Source organism: Helianthus annuus, chromosome 3 (genome assembly GCF_002127325.2).
Source record: "Helianthus annuus cultivar XRQ/B chromosome 3, HanXRQr2.0-SUNRISE, whole genome shotgun sequence".
NCBI classification, from domain to species: domain Eukaryota; kingdom Viridiplantae; phylum Streptophyta; class Magnoliopsida; order Asterales; family Asteraceae; genus Helianthus; species Helianthus annuus.
The window spans coordinates 86,629,469-86,650,785 of NC_035435.2; the positions used below are offsets into that span (position 1 = coordinate 86,629,469).

Sequence of the window (21,317 nt, forward strand, 5' to 3'; positions counted from 1 at the left end):
ACACATGTTACATTCATCTGACATATTTGTAACATGTGTTACACCAAAACTTGTTTATTTTTTTTTAAAAATATCTACTCGGCGCTTTTTTGATTTTTTTTGCCCAAAACCCTTAAAAACATGTATATAACATGTGTAAATTTTTTCAAGAAAAAAAAACATCGGGAGCTTTGAGTTTCCCGGGTTTTCTAAATTAAAGTGAGTTTTCTATAGATACTTACATTATATATATATATATATATATATATATATATATATATATATATATATATATATATATATATATATATATATATATATATATATATATATATATATATATATATATATATATATATATATATATACTAGTTTTTTTTACCCGCGCGATGCGGCGGGAAGCATATTATTTAGGTTGGTGAGTTTAGGGCTATGTACAGGGCTGTTCGGTTTTGAGCCATAACCAAAACCAAATTCGTGATGCAACGGAAAATACAACACTTGTTATTATATATTTTGGAAAAATATATAAATTACTGCAGTCAACCTTCGTCGAAATTGTCATTTTTAACTATATCAACTTTACATTTATTAGTATATTAGCTTATGATTTCTTTCGTGATATACGTATAGTACGACTCTTAGCTTTCTTATTTCGTGATATACGTTCGTTGTGGTTGCACTCGCCGCGCCGTTGCGGCTGGTTCCGCGTTTTGTTACCAGGTACGGTTTTTTTTACACCTATATTTATTATTACATGGATTTGGATCAAAAGCCTCGTGTCCTTAATTGCATCAAGTGTTCTAACCCAATAAAACCCACCCAAACCTATCACATAATAACCACCTTGTACAGGATCTGGAGCCTAGTAAGATACTCGCATTTCATTTAGTTTACTCAATTAATATCCACATTTTTTCTCTTTTCTCTATAATGCACAACATATAAGCATAAAAAAAGATATTATTACATGACCAAATTTTTAGGGAAGATGGAACAAAATTTAACTAAAAAAATCAAATCATAATTGTAGACAACTGTTAAAAGGGTTCAAAAAGGGAAAGTCATTAAGAACCTCATGTCCATTTTATACATATTTCAAGAATGGCTTGCATGTCCATCACGTTTGCCATTTTCCCCCATTGATATGAGAAACCGTGTGGCCTAAGCAATAGTTGTTCCTCCAGCCAAGCGATCAATCTTGAAAAGGATGTTTTTTTTTCTAGATCCGGCTACCGCTGACTGGCTCTTTTGTAAATACTCAGGGTTTTGATAGCTTCATGTCTTGGCATCTCAAAAATCTGGTTATAGAAAAGGACTAAAGATAAAATAAAATTAAAAAGAAGTATATTATTTTATAGAATTACAGTAATTGTTTACCTTATAAATGAGATTCATAATTCCATCTTTCACAACACAAAGCCAGGGCCTATTGTATAACATAATTGCCAACAACTAAACCCTTGAATGCTGGTCTCTTCGGCATACAATACACTAACCGCCAACCATGACAGTGCATCTTGAAATCTGTTAAGTTGTCATTAGCAACCGAACCATAAATCCACGTTTAGCAAAGAAAACCAAGAAGAAATGTAAATAAAAAAATAAAGAAGTTGGGTGGGATGAGCGAGGGAGGGGGCTGCGTTTCCACTTTTATATAAGCATGATTTGGTTATGTATAACCTTTATCAGGTACAAAGTGTATTTTTTTACTATAAAACCTCCAAATCATTTTAGTAATAGGTCAGGTCAAAAATAAAATGCCTAGCTAATGAGGAAACATATAAAATGGGTCTGAATTATGGCATGCAGTCTTTCCAAAATTGTGCTGTTTGAACTAAACTGTAATAATATTGCTTTCCCGATAAATAATTAACTCGCTCATTATGTATAAGCCTAATTTGCAGTTTAAAATTTATGGATTTACCTTTCGTCTCTGATGGCAATTTACTTCAGTGTTGCATGATTTTATCATAACATGCTTGTTCAGTTCAACCCGACTGATATAATATGTAGTTATAATGGATAGTAAGTAACAGTGTTGATGCAAATAGTCTTTGTAGAGTATGTATTTGCGTTTACTCATAAGCATGTAGTTGTAGCCGACACCTCCGTACGCCTTTCCTACAGATCCATACTCATCTTCAACCAGCATCAAACAACAGTCAAAAATTAGTTTTAAAACACAATAAATTCTTGAACTTTTATCAAAAAATTAGAAAGGAACCAATACAAATAAAATGTAAACAAAATAACTATACCTACATTAATTCAACGATATACATTAATATTGAACATATTAGCAGGTTGATTCATGGCAACAGACTAAGATTGACCCTTACTCTAGTTAGATATATTAATTTGTGTGGGTCGAGAGGCTCGAGTAGGGTTGGTGAAACCTGACCACTATTACCCATATTGATCCACTACTCAGCCCGCCCAGTCAGTTGGCTGTTTAGATTAGCACAATAATGATAAATGAAAGTTTGATCCAAATGAAAATTATCTTACCTCGATAAGGTCTCTAATATGTGCCACACACTTTTTAACCGCTGCTTGAGAGCTCCCATCACTTACTATTGTAGTATAATCCATGGCAAGAACCACCTTCGCAGCATGCCCCAAGACAGAATTGTCAGCCTTGTCTAAGGTGAGCCCCACTTCATATCTAATCACAATTCCTAATTTACAAAAAATAAAAAAAAAATAGTTTACTGACTTGTATAAGGGGAGCCCCACTTCATATCTAATAACAATTCGTCATTGATTCTACACACATTCCCCAAATTGCATACACACAGACTCAATATGTCAATCAATCAAAAAAGTTAACCTAAAATTCTACATTGTTCAAAACCCGAGACAAAAACCTCAAACAATATCAAAAAGCAAATTGTAAGTAAAACACAAAGTTGAGAACAAAACCAGTATCTTCAAGCATTGTTTCTTGACCCGGTTGTATCAACTCTGATTGATGTACATGCTCTGCCCGCAATTGCTTCGACCCGCGCTCTGTCAGTAAATTTCCATTAATTGGGTTTTCAAGAAACAAAAACCGTAGTTCTAAACGTTAAAGAACCACTACATCATATCATGAAATGACATCAAAATTCAAGAACATAATACAGAATACACAAAACACCAGAACATACAAACAAATAAATACAAAATTATACAGCGATTCAAGTTGTATAACCAAACTATAACCTAACTATGATGAAACCCTAAAATTACATTGTTATTTATTAAAAACATAATCAAATAATAGAACTAAACCTTACAAATCGATCAAGTGGTCCCGACATTGGATTGCAATAATCAACAAAACCACTAAAAACTCATAATCGCGTTATCAAGCCATGAAATCTGCATCACAAGTTCACAACTGCAACGATGAGTTGAATTAATGAAAAAACAGTTCGTAATTGATCAGTTTATCTTAAAAATATACCTTTATGTCCGCGGTAAAGATAGAAAACAGCCGGCAATGACCTGAAAGAAAGAGAGAGAAAGAGAGGAAAAAGTCTGATAGAGAGGAGGGAATGGAAAGGGCGATCCGTGTGTAGTGAATATCAGCCGTCAGATCATGATCCGTGTGAAAAAGTGAAAAAAAATGGACGGTTGATGATGAATCAGTTGAAGGGTTTTTGTGTTTTTTTGTGCTTTAAATCTTGTACATTGTGCATTAAGTGTGTTTTCAACACATTGCCAAGTTACCAATCCTATCCCTTGGATATCCTTTTATATATAGTGTGCGTATATATATATATATATATATAAGTTTAAAACATAACTTGGATAATATCCACTTTTTAAAGAATATTTACTTGTTTGGTATGTAATTACTTACAAATTTAAACCTTTCATTCTTATCATCCATTCTTACTTATTTGATTCGTACCTACTTACGAATTCAAACTTTTCATTATATCATTCATTCCCTTCTATGTTTCGAATCCGTCTCGTGGTTTTTAACATATCATTCACATCCTTCATTCCTTCTATGTTTCGAATATGTCTCGTGGATTCAAACATATCATTCACACTTTCCATTACTTCTATGTTTTGAATCCGTCTCGCGGATTCAAACATATCATTCTTACTTCTCTTTTGTATTTGGTACTTTCGATTCCTTGAGAGTCTTACATTTCCCTTCACCCTCACGTCCACCTACTACCTAATTCTAATGGACATACCTGTAACAATTATAACGGTCTCACGAACGTCATATGTTTCTTGTGTACTGGCCAGGTACACAATCCACATACTAGTTTCGTGTCTTCTTGTAATTGTCACCTTATGTCCGAAGAATTAGGTTTCAGCACGTGTAACATCTTCAAAACTTCATTACCATTCCATTATTATCTTTCATTTAAAATCTTACTTCACTTTATAGGTTTTACCATTAGATGTACCCACATATTAAATTTTACGTACCTGGGGTCAATTTGTCTTATTACATGCCTTGGTGTCGGTCCTAGACCGCATTCGCGGATCATCCCCTCCAAACAATTATGCTTACCTTACACATAACATACTGTTAGTTTTCTTCAAATACATACTTTAATACATACTTACATTTGCTTCTACCTTTAGATCTTGGTCGAGCCTTGGATTGTACGGGTTCCTTGTTACAAGAGCACACAGGTTTGAGTTAAAGTATTTACCTCCTCATACTTGATTTCTCTCAAACCAGGGCTCCGATACCAACTTGAAACGTCCTAACATGTAATAACTTGAAAACGACGCAGCGGAAATATGAGCCCAAAAATTTCTTTCTTTATTAGCCATGTAACATACTTGAAGGTTTATTACTAGAATAATTAACACTTTACTAAAAAGATTTACAACATTCATTCTTTATTAAACACATTAATTTAAAATATATAAAAGCTCCAATTGAGTGACCACTCTTCCTGTACAATCCTTGTTCTTGACTCGATCTTCGATCCTTCTATTCTTAATAATGATGTTAAGCCCACACAACCTGCATTCACCACATACATACGCATCATTAAGATTTGGTGACGTTATTCTTAAATTAAACATACACAATCAAATAAGCACTCCATATTCCTTCTTCTCATGCTCATCTTTTCAAATTGGCTTCCATGTATAATCATGCATTCCAATTCCTTAAACCTTCATAAGGTCCTTAATGGTGTACATGCATTCTCGTTTCATACTCGAGAAACATCATTAGTAATTATCAATACTCAAAGCATTGAAACCATTCCTACGTATATTCATAGCAACCCACCTTAGTACATACATACATTACTACATATGAACATACAATCTTATTTACCTATATTCGTACATATACGGTTACAAGCTCTTACTTACTACTTTTACTTACATACACTTATGTTAACATATCAAAATTTGTATCTTTACATAATATAGGCATTATACATATCGACCTGCACACTTACTTGTTTCTATGTACATTTACTTATATGTTTCCTTCTTTTACACGAGGGTAATTCCGTACTTTTACTATACGGAGAATCATAACATTCATTTATAAACAAAACCAACATCATAAACCATGAAATAAGATAATCATGCGCAACATATAAGCGTTTAAAATCGAATCTGGATGCTGAAACGAACTAGAAAACAAGTTTTGCCAGCTATCTGGCTCTCGCGGGGCGCGACAGATACAACCCCGGGCGGTCGCGGGGCGCGACAGTGGTCGCGTTGCATGATGATGAAACTGGTTTGCTGTCGCGTAGCGCGACAACCCTTTTTCGACAGAATCATTCCTTTTGCTGCTGCACTTTTTGCCCAGCTATGAATTCTAACCAAATCTCAACTTAAAACTTATATAACTTTTGATCTAGACGTCCGTTTTGAGTAATTCTTGTTTCTACGCGTCCGTAATTTAATTACGGATCCGTTTACCATCCTAACTGACATCAAAAGCTGAATTATAAGAAAATACTTGTAGATCCTTCATGCCATTATTCGACCCGTTTAATTTCACCTTTTCAGTTCCGATGTAACTAATTACAATCTTTTTATGTGACGTGCCCCTCGGAGGGGTTATCCTTGTGTTAAATTTTTAGAGTCTAACTCTCTACCAAAAATTTCTAAAAATTCATTTACTAAGCTGCAATCAGATTCGTCACTTCTGACTGCAGCTTACGGAAAAATTCATTTAAAATTCCCCGTTTATCCGATTGACGAAATTCCAGTTGGAGATTTTTGGAATCACCTGAAGCTACCTACAGTAAAAATTTGAGATCATAACTCAATTCCTAAATTGAGTTCTGACATTCGTAATGGGCTGCAAATTCTGCGATAAAACGCAGCCTGAACCTTCGATACGGAAAAGTTCAGAAAACGTTCATTTTTCGTCAAAAAAATGCAATTCCAATTGGGTTTGAAAGGTTTTTCCTGGGGGTTCATCACAAACTCAATAAACATAAGTTTTTGACAAGATTTGACCTAGTTACAACCGATTACGTTCGGCTGTAACTTTTTGGACAGATTTAGTTTTCATCAAATCTTTTCAAGATCATCATATTCATCAATTTTTTCACATAACTTTCACTTCAATTTAGATTCAAAATCAATAACCTATAATATCCATTGTCATATATATCAAGCATCACCAAATTGACGTAAAGTACATCATCATCATCCTATATAAGAGCCACTACAAGTGGGTTTTTCATAAATATACATAACAATCAGAAATCTAAGCATAATTCAAGTTTCATAAGGTAATTCTATCACATATCCATCCTAACTTCACTTAGATTCACGAACTCATCAAAACCCACTTCACCCAATATCACCAAATCATAAAATTTAACTTACTCGATTGTGAAGAACACTTAGCAGATCGGAAATCTTGATACATGCATCATAAAAATCTTCAATTTCCTTTTCAATTTGGTGATTTCTTGTGAATTAGGCTTTACCCCTTTTTCCCCTGCCTTGTTCGATCGACCAGACACACACACGTACAGTGTGTATGTGTTTCTATTTTTCTTTTTTGTAAATTTCAGTTTCCATTTTTGCAATCTAAGTCCCTCAAGTTTATCACACCATCATAGTTGCCACAAATTTCATTCCTTTACTTATTTATTAGGCATTTAACTAAGTTTAATAACTTAGTTATTGTATTCCATTTAATTACAACATGGTAACCTACTAAAGATTTTAATAATTTGAGTTTTAGGGTGTTATAGTATGTATCTCTATGAAATTATAGAGTTAACTAGTTCATCCGGTTGAACCACCCGGTACAACCCGGTTCTACCGGTTGAACCATTTTTAAGGTCATCCCGGTATGATTTAAAAACCGGTTTTTAAAACATTGACTAAAATTATAATTAAATTTAGATCTTACACCACATTATTTTGCATATAAATTTTAATTTTTTTTTTCAAAAAACTAAGTTCAAGTATCTAGTAGCTTCAATCATTTTTAGGTCAGGGGTGTGGTATACCGCCCCTAGCCACCTCAACGTCGTTACCGCCTTTTGGCATCTCTATTCCATTTCTCAAGCGCCATTGACACTTTGCCATCGCAATAACGAGCGCCAACAACTCGATTTTTTGTGGCCCTCATCTCTTTACCGTTGACAACGGTAACATTTAAAAAAAATTAACTTTTAATTTTAAAATTTCACACTATATATCCTACCTATTTTACTCAAACCATATCTATTCTCCATCTGTTCTTAACCTATTCTCTATAAATTTTATAAGCTTTATCATACTTACACAATGTTTCCCAACAATCAAAACGCGTGGGACTCCAACAATCCATTTTAGGGTAATTTAGCAAACAACGAGCAAGAAGAATGATACCGAAGAGACCCACGAACGGGTGAGATTGGGTATTATCTGATGCCACCTACCACCCCAACCTCCCCTCATCCGACAACGCCACCTACCACCCCAACCTCCCCTCATCCGCCAACGCCACCACCGCTTCCCGGTTTTTTGGATACTATTCCGCACCACCATTTTTATTTACCATGTTTTAATTTTGTTTTAAATAAAAATGGTATATAATTTAAAAAATATACAAAAATATAATAAAAATAATTAGGTAATCATGATAGGGGCCTTAAACCATTGCATGAAAGTTAAATGAAGGGGCTTTAAAGCTCCCCCATATGAGGTGGCGCCTACATGACGCTGACATGGCTTAATAAAGGCCCTAGGGCTTTAAACCACACCCACCAGCCTTAGAGTGATGGAACATAGATCGTGATGTGACATGCAGAGTTTAAACAAGATGGTGTAGGTGTAGGGCTACTTTAGGGCTATTGTATGACAAGAAATTAGATTAAAAGGGAAATTTTATAAGGTTTCAGTTCGACCGGCTATGTTATATGAAACCAATTGTTGGGGTCATCAAGAAGATACATGCACACAAGATGGAGGTGGTAGAGATAAAGATATTGAGGTGGATGTTTGGACACACTAGGTTAGATCGTATAAGAAATGAGGTTTTCGGAAAAGGTTAGGTTATGGCTAGTATATCAAATAGGATAAGAGATAGAAGATTGAAATAGTTTGGACATGTGAAGAAGAGGCAGATTGTCACACCCCGATATTTCCACGTATTACCGGTGGGCCCGGTGGGGAGTATCGTGACGTAGTTGATATTGTCATAGTCAAACAACACAAATTTAAATGCACAGCTGAAGCAAAAGATAGATTCATTTCAACTGAATAAATTGTAACATTAAGTATCACAAAATAGTTGAAACAGATCCACAGGCGGATCGAAAGAAAAAGGAAATTGTTCAACAAACTTTAACATCTGGAGGTTGCGAGACTTGATTATTGATGCCTGGAGTAGCCAACCTATTACGTATAGTACATGCACTTAGCCTTTTTGGAAAATATGTCAGTTTACACTAGTAAATACAACTTAACTGACTCATTTTGAAAAGAGTTTGAAAATTAATTTGAATGCACTTAGGCAAAAATATCTTTTATAACTTGGGACAATTATTTAAAAATAATCTTGTATACAGTTTTACTTATTTGTCGTCCATCAGGGCTGGTTTGTAGGGCCGGACAAGATTAACTGACACGCCATAGTTATAATGCCCACAAGGTTGATTCCTTTAAGTGGATTACCAGTTTTTACATAATGCAACTGTCAGGTGTACGCCTACACCCCGTGCTTAGGTCGTGGCCATTTCTTTGAATGATGCTAAGGATATCCGGGACATGGTCATTTAACCCCTAAGGGCCATACACCAAATAAAACAGAATAAAACGAGTTATGTAAATACATCAATCACAATCCGATTTAAATGATTACATACCCGGCCAAGCGGTATTATTATAATACCGTATCCCAAGCCCGTATAGGGAAAATAAGTTAAGAGTATTTACCTGAGCAAAGTATAAATCAAATACAGAAAGTGCACGTAGCTTTTACTGGGCTCCTAATCTGGAACGAAGGTTTTAAATAACCTATTAGAATCCTAATGGGTCTTTAATTAAGCTTAGACTTAGACCGGTTAGTTTTCAAAAGGAAGACACGGTTCAAACGCATGATAAAGCGAAGACCGGTTTAGAATGTGGTTTTGACCCGACAAGCTTGGACACTTGTTTAATATGGGTAAACTAAACACATTCTGGATTTTGAGATGAAAACGATATGGTTTGACCCGTTTCGGCTAATATATGCAAACTAGTTACATAAGCCGATCCGAACGCGAAAAGTGCGTAACGGGTAACCAAATGAGTCATATACAGGTTTCCTAAGTTAATATGCTTTAAATATGTTGTGACATCAGTAAGATATCTTCTATTATGCCCCAAATAAATTTAAACTCAGATTATGCCCCGTAAGGGCATTTTGGTCATTTAAAAGGTTATAAAAGCGTTTAAATATAATTCTGAGTTTCGGGTCTGATGTAATCAGTAAAAATACTTAATCTACTAAGTTATATCAGTAGGGTATAACCTATATGTGAAATTTATCATTTCTAACCATACTATGCACCGAAGGGGCATTTTGGTAATTTCACCTAAGGTTTAAAGGTCAAATCTGGAAATCTGAGTTTAAAAATTTTGCTTACTGCTAAAGTATAAAAATTTACTTAAAACATCAGTAGGTATCAAGTCTTATATATCTAAAATGGTTTTAATACATACTATGCGCTTAAAACGCGTAAAAAGGCGATTTTAAGCGATTTTCAGGTTTTACAAGAAAAGCTGATATTTTTATTATATCAGAAGACTTAGAATATTCTATTTATCATATTGGATCAGCAGAAAAAGGTTTGGTATCAAAAGGATTTGTAAAACTCATTTTATAGCCTAAAATGGCAAAACCGACAATAACCGAATCAAGCTTAGAACTCTATGTTATGCTTAGCCTAAAAATAATTAAAAATCTCCAAAAATCTCAAAATATTATTTTATATCAGTAGGTAAAAAGTTTGATATCAAAAATCGGGTTTAGATAGGCTATATGCTAATTACGCCATTTAATTACAAAAAAGTTTTCTAATTACGCTAATGAGCATAACTCTTAATCTAGACCTCAAACTGATGTCAAATTTTAGGTACAAGCTTATAAATCGGTAACTAAGGTGTCTACTCTTTTACATTTTCAAAAATCATGTTTTAAGGTCATTTGGGCATAATAGTCAACATATAAGCATTTAACGGAAACATGCATGTGAATCGGATAACTAATGAACCAAGTTGTATAATCACATAGGGTTATGCTAACATGAAACCTGGTCCTAATAAGGCTCTAAGGCATCACTAAACTATGCTCTAATGGCTCAGAACTGAAAGTCAAAGCAAAAGTCTACTTTTGCGACTTTCGGTTCCAAACCGAGCTTAAACTGAAAATTGTCGAGTTTGAACATGTTTAGACATGTTCTTACATTAATTACCAAGTTATATGAGTGATAAAACAGGTTGCATAGCTTATTCATTGTTAATTATGCTTTATTTGAAAATAAGCTTCCTGTTGACTTTTTAAAATCAAGTTTGACCCGACAATTGACCTACTTAGAGTGGGAATCAGAGAATACCCTTTTAAGGGTTTATTGCCCACATAATTACCAACTCATAGGTACTTTAAATTTGAAATTTGACTGGACAAATTAAGATTAATGATGAAGTCAAATCTTAATTACGACGGTTTGACTTTTTGGTTTAAAAGCTAATTAAAAGAACTAAACAAGGATTAGAACTCTTACTTAAGGTCCTTGCTATCTTTTCTACACTTCTTAATCTTCTCCCAAGTCAGCTACCTCCAGAAATGAGTGCTTGAATTGTTGCAAGTGAATGAACACTTGAACAAATGAACTCATGGTCCTTATATAGGTTTCTTAGAGCTCCAAGATCATTCCAACAAGGTCTATGGATGTTATGGGATCATTACAGGTGTCCCTAGGCCATAATAAACCATCAAACAAGCCCATAGAATCGAAAACAAGCTCCATAAGTCGGTTAAACTGGCTGAACAGGCAGCTGTGATGATTTTCTGCAACTGGGCACCTTAGGCGGCCCGCGTAAGGATCCCCAAGGGGCTTACGCGGCCCGTGTGAGGGTCAAGTCCGGTCAGCAAGTTTCAAATATTGCATTTTAGGCCCCTGGTCCTTCCAAACTTGATTTTAAGATGGTTTCTTGCACTTTTAACCCCTAAACTTGACTTTTAAGGACCCCAAGTCATAAACCAACTTTGTTAAGTCCCCGGTTATTCATACGATCACCGAAAAGTCTTGAATTTTCAACGTTGACGCTTTTAACCCCTCGTATACGAATATTGTCATAACTTTCTCATACTTAATCAAAACCTTGTGAAATTTTTATCACGCATTCTAGTGAGCATAATTAATCATTACAAAGCTCCGGGTTTGCTAAAAGGTCACTCAGAGGTATACTTTAAATTTGTTGACACGTTTAACCCCTGTAGTTTGTAATCTCTCACTTTCTTTCACAATTCGCTTCGTATGATCCATAATTCATTCGTTTAAGGGTATACACATCGTGTAGGGTTATTTTAAAGTATATTTATCCATGGTTGACATTTTTGAACCCTTTTATTCACATACTTTCTTTACTTGTCAACTTTAGTCCTTCATACGCAATCTTTTACACGTTTAAAGCTCATGACACGTATCGATACATTATTGGACATAAATTTACGAGGTGTTACATCGTCACCCCCTTAAAAGAAATCTCGACCTCGAGATTTACTGAAACAAATGAGGGTACTTTTCTTTCATCATGGACTCTACCTCCCACGTGTACTCGGGACCTCTACGGGCATCCCATTTAACCTTTACAATTGGCACTTGCTTTCTTCGAAGCTTCGTAACCTGTCGATCCTCGATCGACAAAGGTTTTTCCATAAATTTCAAGCTCTCATCTATGTGCACATCTGTATGTGGTATGACTAGCGATTCATCAGCTAGACATTTCTTCAGATTGCAGATGTGGAATACATTATGAATACCACTGAGCTCTTCAGGTAAGTTTAACTTATAAGCCACTACTCCTACACATTCAATGATCTCGAATGGTCCTATATACCTTGGGCTTAACTTACCTTTCTTACCAAATCGCATCACTCCCTTCCAGGGTGATACTTTAAGCAGAACCTTATCACCAACCTCAAACTTTAGAGGTTTCCGCCTTTTATCAGCATAACTCTTCTGCCTATCCCTGGCAGCTTTCAGGCGGTCACGAATCTGGACAATCTTGTCCGTCGTTTCAAGGACTATATCAGGTCCTGATAATTGAGCTTCCCCTACTTCTGCCCAACAAATAGGCGTTCTACATTTCCTACCATATAATGCCTCAAAAGGTGCAGCCTGAATGCTTGTATGGTAGCTATTGTCATAGGAGAACTCGATCAATGGAAGGTGGTTATCCCAACTACCACCTAAGTCAATTACACATGCACGAAGCATGTCTTCCAAAGTTTGGATTGTACGCTCACTCTGTTCGTCCGTCCGTCTGAGGATGGTAAGCCGTACTAAAATTTAAGCGCATGCCCAAAGACTGTTGGAAACTTTTCCAAAAATGTGATGTGTATCTGGTATCCCTGTCAGAGATAATAGATACTGGTACGCCATGAAGCGATACAATCTTATCTACGTACAATTGGGCTAACATGTCGGAGCTATAAGTCTCCTTGATAGGTAGGAAATGTGCTGACTTAGTCAGTCTATCTACTATCACCAAATAGTATCATTTCCTTTCTTTGTCTTTGGCAATTTGGTGATAAAATCCATTGTCACCATTTCCCACTTCCAGGTGGGAAGTTCAGGCTGCTGTAGCAAACCTAACGGCTTTTGATGTTCAGCTTTGACTTGAGCGCACGTCAAACATTTGGCTACATAGGTAGCTATAGACTTCTTCAAGCCTATCCACCAATAATTTGCCTTCAGATCCTGGTACATCTTATCAGCTCCAGGATGAACGGAATATTTAGAACTGTGGGCTTCCTGGAGGATAACATCCCGAAGTCCTCTATAAACTGGAACCCATATTCATCCATTTAACCTCAGAATTCCGTCCTTGCCATAGGATAACTGTTCTTCAGTTACTCCTAGTTTTTCATCAGGATAATTAGCATCTAGCACAGCTTCCTTCTGCGCAGTTAACAACCTTTCATTCAAACTATTCTTTAATTCAATGCTCTTGGCATTGATTCTTATTGGCTTCACTCTTTCCTTTCTACTTAAGGCATCGGCAACCACATTCGCCTTGCCAGGATGGTATCTTATCTCACAATCATAATCATTCAAAGTTTCCATCCAATGTCGCTGTCTCATGTTTAAATCTTCTGATTAAACAAGTGTTGAAGGCTCTTGTGATCGGAATAGATCACACACTTAGTTCCATATAAGTAGTGCCTCCACAGTTTTAATGCGAATACAACGGCACCCAACTCCAAGTCATGGGTGGTGTAATTCTTCTCGTGCACTTTTAACTGACGCGAAGCATAGGCAATGACTTTGCCTTTTTGCATAAGCACACATCCCATACCTATGTGCGATGCATCACAATATACCACAAATTCGTCAATTCCATCAGGCAACGTCAACACAAGAGCGTTGCTTAACTTCTGCTTCAGAATATCGAAAGATTCTTGCTGCTTAGACCCCCAGTCAAACTTGCTATTCTTGCGTGTGAGTGAAGTCAGGGGTGCTACAATTCTTGAGAAGTTTTCAATAAATCGCCTGTAGTATCCTGCCAGTCCTAGAAAGCTGCGAATCTCCGTAGGCGTCTTTGGCTCCTGCTAATTCATGACAACTTCAACCTTAGCGGGATCTACTTGGATACCACGCTCACTAACAACATGCCCAAGAAATTAGACTTCACGAAGCCAGAATTCACACTTCGAAAATTTGGCATAGAGCTTTTCCTGATGAAGCAGCTTAAGAATGCAACGGAGATGCTTCTCATGGTCAGCTTGACTTTTCGAGTAAATGAGGATGTCATCGATGAAGACAATGACGAATTTATCCAGACAAGGCTTGCAGACGCGATTCATGAGATCCATAAATGCGGCAGGTGCATTAGTAAGCCCAAAAGGCATTACTAGGAACTCGTAATGTCCATAACGAGTCCTAAATGCAGTCTTGTATACATCTTCATCTTTAACTTTCAGTTGATGATAGCCTGACCTTAAATCGATCTTAGAAAAGTAGCTTGCCCCTTGTAATTGATCGAACAGATCGTCGATCCTGGGCAGAGGATACCTATTCTTGATAGTGACCTTATTAAGTTCCCGATAATCAATGCATAGACGCATTGATCCATCCTTCTTTTTGACAAACAAGATTGGCGCTCCCCATGGAGACGAACTAGGTCTAATGAAACCTTTAGCTAACAAATCATCTAGTTGTGTCCTCAACTCCTTCATCTCTTGTGGTGCCAACCTATAAGGTGCTCTCGCAACAGGTGCTGCTCCGGGGATGATGTCAATTCTAAATTCTACTTGCCTATCTGGTGGTAAACCAGGTAGTTCTTCAGGGAAAACTTCTGGGTACTCAGAAATGACGGGAATATCTTCAACCTTAGGCTTCTGCTCATCAATAGTTACCTGTGCCATATAAATGATACAACCCTTCTTCAAACACCTAGATGCCTTGAGCATAGACACTTGCTCAGGTAATCCATACCGGGTATCTCCCTGAATGGTAAGTGGCTCACCAGACGGAGTCTTGATCACCACTTGCTTCTTATTGCAGACGATCTGGGCTTGGTTATGTGATAACCAGTTCATGCCTATAACTATATCAAAACCGGCTAACTTCAAAGGAAGTAAGGTTAATGGAAAAGAGTGGTTCCTAATGGATACGAAACATCCATCTAACACGATTGACGCGGTTTCTAAGGTACCATCAGCTAATTCCACCTCATATTTCACACTTAAGGTTTTAACAGGTAAATTCAGCAACTTACAGAACTTATTATCTACGAGTGACTTATCAGCTCCTGAATCAAATAACACTCTTGCATAAACATCATTTATGAGGAAGGTACCTGTGATCAAATTGTCATCCTGAACTGTCACGACCCCCGACCCCACCTGGACGGAATCGGGAGCCGCGAGCAGCCAAGTGGTACCGGTGGTAATTTTTGAAAAACATTGCAGCGGAAATTTCATCAGGACCATAAGCTAGGAAAAATATCAGAGTTTAGAAACACCGGATTTTATTTATTTAAAACAGATGGGGATAAACCCATGTTTTTGAAAGGTAGCTTTAATATAGGATAAATTCGAATACATAAAACAACTTTTCTTAATTTTAATTTAATTGATAAATCAAGCCAATTCTGTAAGCCTTTTTGATGCCGCATCCAACTTTTATTCCGATCTACTGTAATTACCTGAAACGCGTTTTAAAAAGGTTTTGTCAGCAGGAAATACTGAGTGAGTTCATTCAGGTTTTATACAAAAACATATTTGTTATAATTCATAGTATTAAGAGCGATTACAATGTTTATATATATCAACCATCTACTCACGGTATTTGTCACTCGACCACCTATTGGCTATCTCGTTGTCCAATGGTGTCTATGACTATGGTCATATCACCCCTTGGCTAACCCGTTGTCCAATGGTGACGAATAATCAAATAATGTATACAAAACCCCACATACCGGCTGTAATGGAAGACTACAAAGACTTAATCCCTGTAATTATAACTTTGAAAACAAACATGATTTTGAAAGCAAGTTTGGTAAAAAGAGAATGACTCACATTATAAGCATGTAGTATTGATTTAACAAGCTTCCTGATTCAAATTCTTCTGAGAATTAGCATCTACTTTGGTTGTAAGTGTATGGGGTAGAGTTTAGCCTACTGATAAGCCTGATAACCTAATTTAAACAATAATGCACACGAAACTAGGTAAATAACTAATACAGCATTTACGATAACTCACGAGATTAAACCCTCACGACGAATGACAAAGTGCGATACTTAAACATCCAGCGTGTAAAACCCGTTAGGATCCTTCAATGATATCAAACACTAGTTTGTGAAAGTGTGGAAAACAGTCACAAACCGATTCAAGAACTACAAGATAAACGAAACAATAATGATCAAACACAAACCAGAATATCTTGCATTCAAAGTTGAACAATGACCAATACAAGACTTCTTGATGTTTTCGGCTGGCCTTCTAGTCGCAACAAGCTGATCAACCTCAACCAAATGGTTGAGGTTTGTTTAAATACTAAACATACGGACTATTAACCTAGGCCCACTCGAAACCAACCATACTAGCCCAACCCTTACAAGTCGACCCAAAATATAACCTAAACATTTACAAAATCAATCCTTTAACTAAGCAATCCTTCATGTATAAACCTTCAGGTTCCAACAATCTCCCCCTAGGTTTATGCATGGAGGTTCTTGAGACTTCAACCTTCACGATCACCACCCAACCGATCCTTGACTCCACCAAAACCTTTTGTGCGAATATGAATGGCTGAAACAACAGCAGCAGTCCATCCTTTTGCAATCTCTTCATACTTTTCAGTAGATCAAATTTGATTTTGAGCTAATACCTCCAGATCTTCAAGAGCAAGATTCAGCAAATCAACTTGATCAACCAATCGATAATTCACATCATCATCACAAACAAACACTGCCTGTCCTAGACGCTCATCATAAGCCCAGAAATGTAAGGACTTCAAAGCACCTTTTGGAATCTTTTTCACCAACGGAATCATCTTTTCTTTGTCAGTTACAGGCCAATGCACAATCTTCATAGGCTTGTTTGTGTATGGATCTCTAATTCCTTTAGCTGGTTTAACAAAAGACTCTGCCGTGCGCATCGAAGGAAAGTTACGAAGAACCTCTCTCTTCAATCTCTCGAAAAACATATATCCAGGACCTCCAGGCTTATCATCTACATAAGGTGCTTTAGACAAATTTGTCAAATCAACTTTAGTGAAAGACTGAAACTGGCCTGGATGTTTGTACCACTCGACAGGACCAACTTTTTTCTTTATCCACCATCTTTTGCGATCATGATCGAATCCCCAGCTAACTACACCTGAACGATTTCCAACCTTATCATAGAGAGTTTCACCAACATCCATTAAATGATGAGTTGCATGAGCATCATCATCATCTGGATTCAGATTCTTGTTCTTCAAAATTACAAACTCCCTTTTCTTTTTAATTCTTTCAGCCTTCTCTTTGTCTGCCACTGGATTAGTAACTCTTTTGAAATATTGCTCCATAGCAGCACTTCTCTCAGCATCATCCTTAGCGAAAGCTTTTCTTCTGTTTTCAACATCAGTTGGATCAGAAAACTCTTGTCCAAACTTCTTTTCCAATTTTCCTCGTAAATCATAAACCATACTGAACAACAAACTAACATCTCCTTGAAGCTGTTCAATCTGTTAATCCTTCTTCATTATAGTGTCTTCAAGTTGAATAATCTTGGCATCTTTGTGAATTGAATCTTGCTCAAGTACAACCAATCTTTTCTTCATCTCTCTCATACTAATAAACTCATCATCATCATCACTTGAGTCATCCTCAAATGGCATCCTCAACGGTTCTTTAGGTCTCTTACCACTTGAACTGCTAGGTAAGTCATGATCAATTCTAGAAGGACCTGCAGATTCAGAAATACCAAGTGACATAATATCAACAACAGAATCAGTATCAACAGTTGTAACTTGAACATCAACAGTGGTGGTATCCACATCATTTCTTTGAGTGTCAGCATCAAACTCAAAGATATATTCAGTAGCGGTGGTGGTATCAGTGACATTTTTCTCAAAATTGAAGTCATACAGACCATCATCATCCTCAGCAATATTCATGGATTGATCTTTGTTTTGCTCAACATACATTCCGAGTCGAGGATCCCTCCTTTTCCGCTTCAGTGGTAGGGAATCAGAATCCTTTGGGTTCTCACTAGGCTCTTCACTTGAAACTGAAAGATCAGAAGGAGGATTTCCCATCTTATCAGTTACAGACTTTAATAGCAAAGCCAAACTTTCAGCAGAAATCACAGTTGGAACAGCAGAAACAGCAGTATCAGCTTCAGCTTCAGGAGGAAGCTCTTCATCTTCCCCAGAATCACACATAATCTCAATGCCTTCATCATCAGAATCAATTGTTAAAAACTCTGTCTCAGGCTCATCTTCAATACCCTTTTGAATATCATGTTCTTCAGCAACAATAGCATTTGCAGGCGCATCATTCACTGGAACAGGTTGCACCATTACTGGATTAGCAACGACATCTTCAGTCTCTGCAAATTGACCAAATTTCTCTAACGGAATTAATCCTTCAAATTTCTTTTCAGTACCCTTCTTTGGAGTGAGAGCGCCAAAACAAGCTGGACCCATGGGCTTCAATTCCAATGTGTTTCCAGATCTCTCCAACTCTGGATAACGAGCATTAAAAATCATTTGTAAAAACCTTGGATACATAAGAAACTTGTCCTTTCTGACTCCAATCACATTTCTCTTCATCGCTTCCAAAATATACTTTGAATAATTGAAAGGCTCGTTTGTTATCACACAGACAAGAGCAGCAGACTGAGTAATGTTCAACTGATCAGTGCCTCCCCTATTCTCTGTCATACACAAAATAAACATGTGCAACAAAAGTTACCAATAAGGATGCACAAACTTCTTAACCAGAGGTGGATACTTCCCTTCATAACTCAATCTAGGCAATATTGCTTCAACTATGCCAGTGGGAAGTTCAATTGAATCTGTTTCTTGGTCATTGAACTGTAATACTTCTCGAATCATCTGCTCTGTCACAGTAACAACCTTCTTTTGAACGTCAGCAACAATAACTCCCTTTCCTTCAACAACTTCAATTCTTGCATTTTTCCAAAATTCTTGAATAAGGTTTTCATAGATAACTGGATTTTCTCGTAGTGCGTGAACAATACGACAGCTGTTGAGACCTTTCATCAATGAAGTATACACCTTCTTATGTTTCTCCAGAGGTGGTGCTAAGTATCCTGCTTGATTATGTGTTGAGATAAACTTCAAATCCATATTCTGCATGAAACACAAGTTTATGAGAAATCTCAAACTTTAAAATCAACAGTCAGAACCAAACAACAGCATCATGACTCAGATAATAAATCTAGACTCGAGACTGTTACTGTAGACTCGAGACCATGAGTCGAGACCATGAGTTATAGAGTCGAGACCATGAGTCGAGACGATGAGTTCTCGAGTCGAGACCATGAGTCGAGACCTCGAGTTCTCGAGTCGAGACCATGAGATTGCGACTCGTAACTACTGGTCTCGAGTCCTTATGTGTTATCTGAGTCAAGACCCCATAAACACTTCATCTTCTCAGCTTTTTGGATCAAAAACCCATAACACCCTATGATTTATTTGAAGACCAAAATATATTTAAAACTAGGGTTCTTGATCATCTTCAAATCTTCATCAAAACATCATCAGATCTTCATAACACCTGCAAAACTTCAAACAAATCATCAAAATACCTTTAAAAACAGATGAATCGAGACCGGAAAACCAGTTTGATGAATCGAGACTGAAGAACACGTCGGAAACGTTAAATGCTTGCCGGAATTTTTGAGAGAGAATAACACTTGGTCTCGAGTGAGAAATGAGGTCTCGACTCGAGACCTGTGTTTTATACCCCAACCCTAAGTGAACTGGGCCTTTGACTTTGGGCCGAAACCAAACATTTGGGCTTAACAATCTTTAAGGATTTTCTTTGATAAATTCATTTATAACAAAAATCCTCTTTAAAAATACAGTTAAAATTTCAACAACCCATTAAACTTTCTGAGCATAATTTACGAATGCAAAACCTAAAACAAAAATAAATAATAAAAACTATTATTTACAAAAATAAATTAGGAAATTAACAAAATTACTCAGGGATCAAATCACGAGGTTTCAGGCTTAACTTCACTTATCAACACTGATCTACTACCGAATGATCTAGACGATTGTCAAGATATTTGTTCACCTAAACTCATCTCCCTAGACCTTTTCCATATAACTGCCTGTAACAAATTTTATCATGTTTTGATTTCTTAACAATGAACACCCAAGAAAATACTAATCAAATCCCGGAAGTATAAACAGCACACTCTATCATGCAAGTAGCTTCCCTACCACATATTTCACAAGTCCAATCCAGATCTCTGAAAGCTTAACTGGGAATAGATAAAGAAGAGAACAGAATAGATCTTAAGCAGAGATGGTATAATATACAGATCAAATGAGTTTTTCTCAATTTGATATAGGTTTCTTGGGGTTTCTTTTGGGCACTTGAGGGCCTCTTTCGGGTGTTTAGATCTACAGCGCGACAACGTACAACTAGGTCAGCATGTATCTGGATGCAACAGAAGCTGACGTTGCCTAGCACCTCCAGGTCAGCATGTATCTGGATGCAGCAGAGGAGGTACACGACTTTTTCAGAGAAGATTTCAGAGTCAGACCAAAATTGTGTGTATCGGGACAACATACAGACATTCAAATAGACATGAGCTAATTCCAAGTGATTTTCTTTCCTGGGGTCATGTACTATTTTAGTTCTGAACAGAAACAACCAATGTTTCCAGTCTTAAGAATAGAGCCTACCAACACATCAATACTAGAGTTAAACTGTTTCGATACTGGTCTTACATGAGTCAGCCCTTGACCATAATGTGAAAATTCATATCATCTCCCGTGTCATGCAAAACTTCTTTTTGTATTTTTCAAAATTTTTATTGTTTTTGTATTTTTTTAAAATTTTTATTGTTTTTGTATGTATATTTTTTTTTAGAATTTTCTCCCCCTAAATTTGAGCATAAATAAAAACTACCTAAGAATAGAAAACTTTATGAACAAATTTA

General features: G+C 36.5%; 1 long non-coding RNA gene across 1 annotated transcript; it reads right to left on the reverse strand.

Annotated features, from left to right (window-relative positions):
* Positions 1-970: 970 nt before the first annotated feature.
* LOC118490098 lies at positions 971-3,022 on the reverse strand. The gene is made up of 5 exons (XR_004888095.1): positions 2,905-3,022; positions 2,491-2,660; positions 1,907-2,121; positions 1,360-1,506; positions 971-1,280 (listed from the first exon to the last, which is right to left on the reverse strand). It is a non-coding gene; the product is annotated as an uncharacterized LOC118490098 (long non-coding RNA).
* Positions 3,023-21,317: the final 18,295 nt, after the last annotated feature.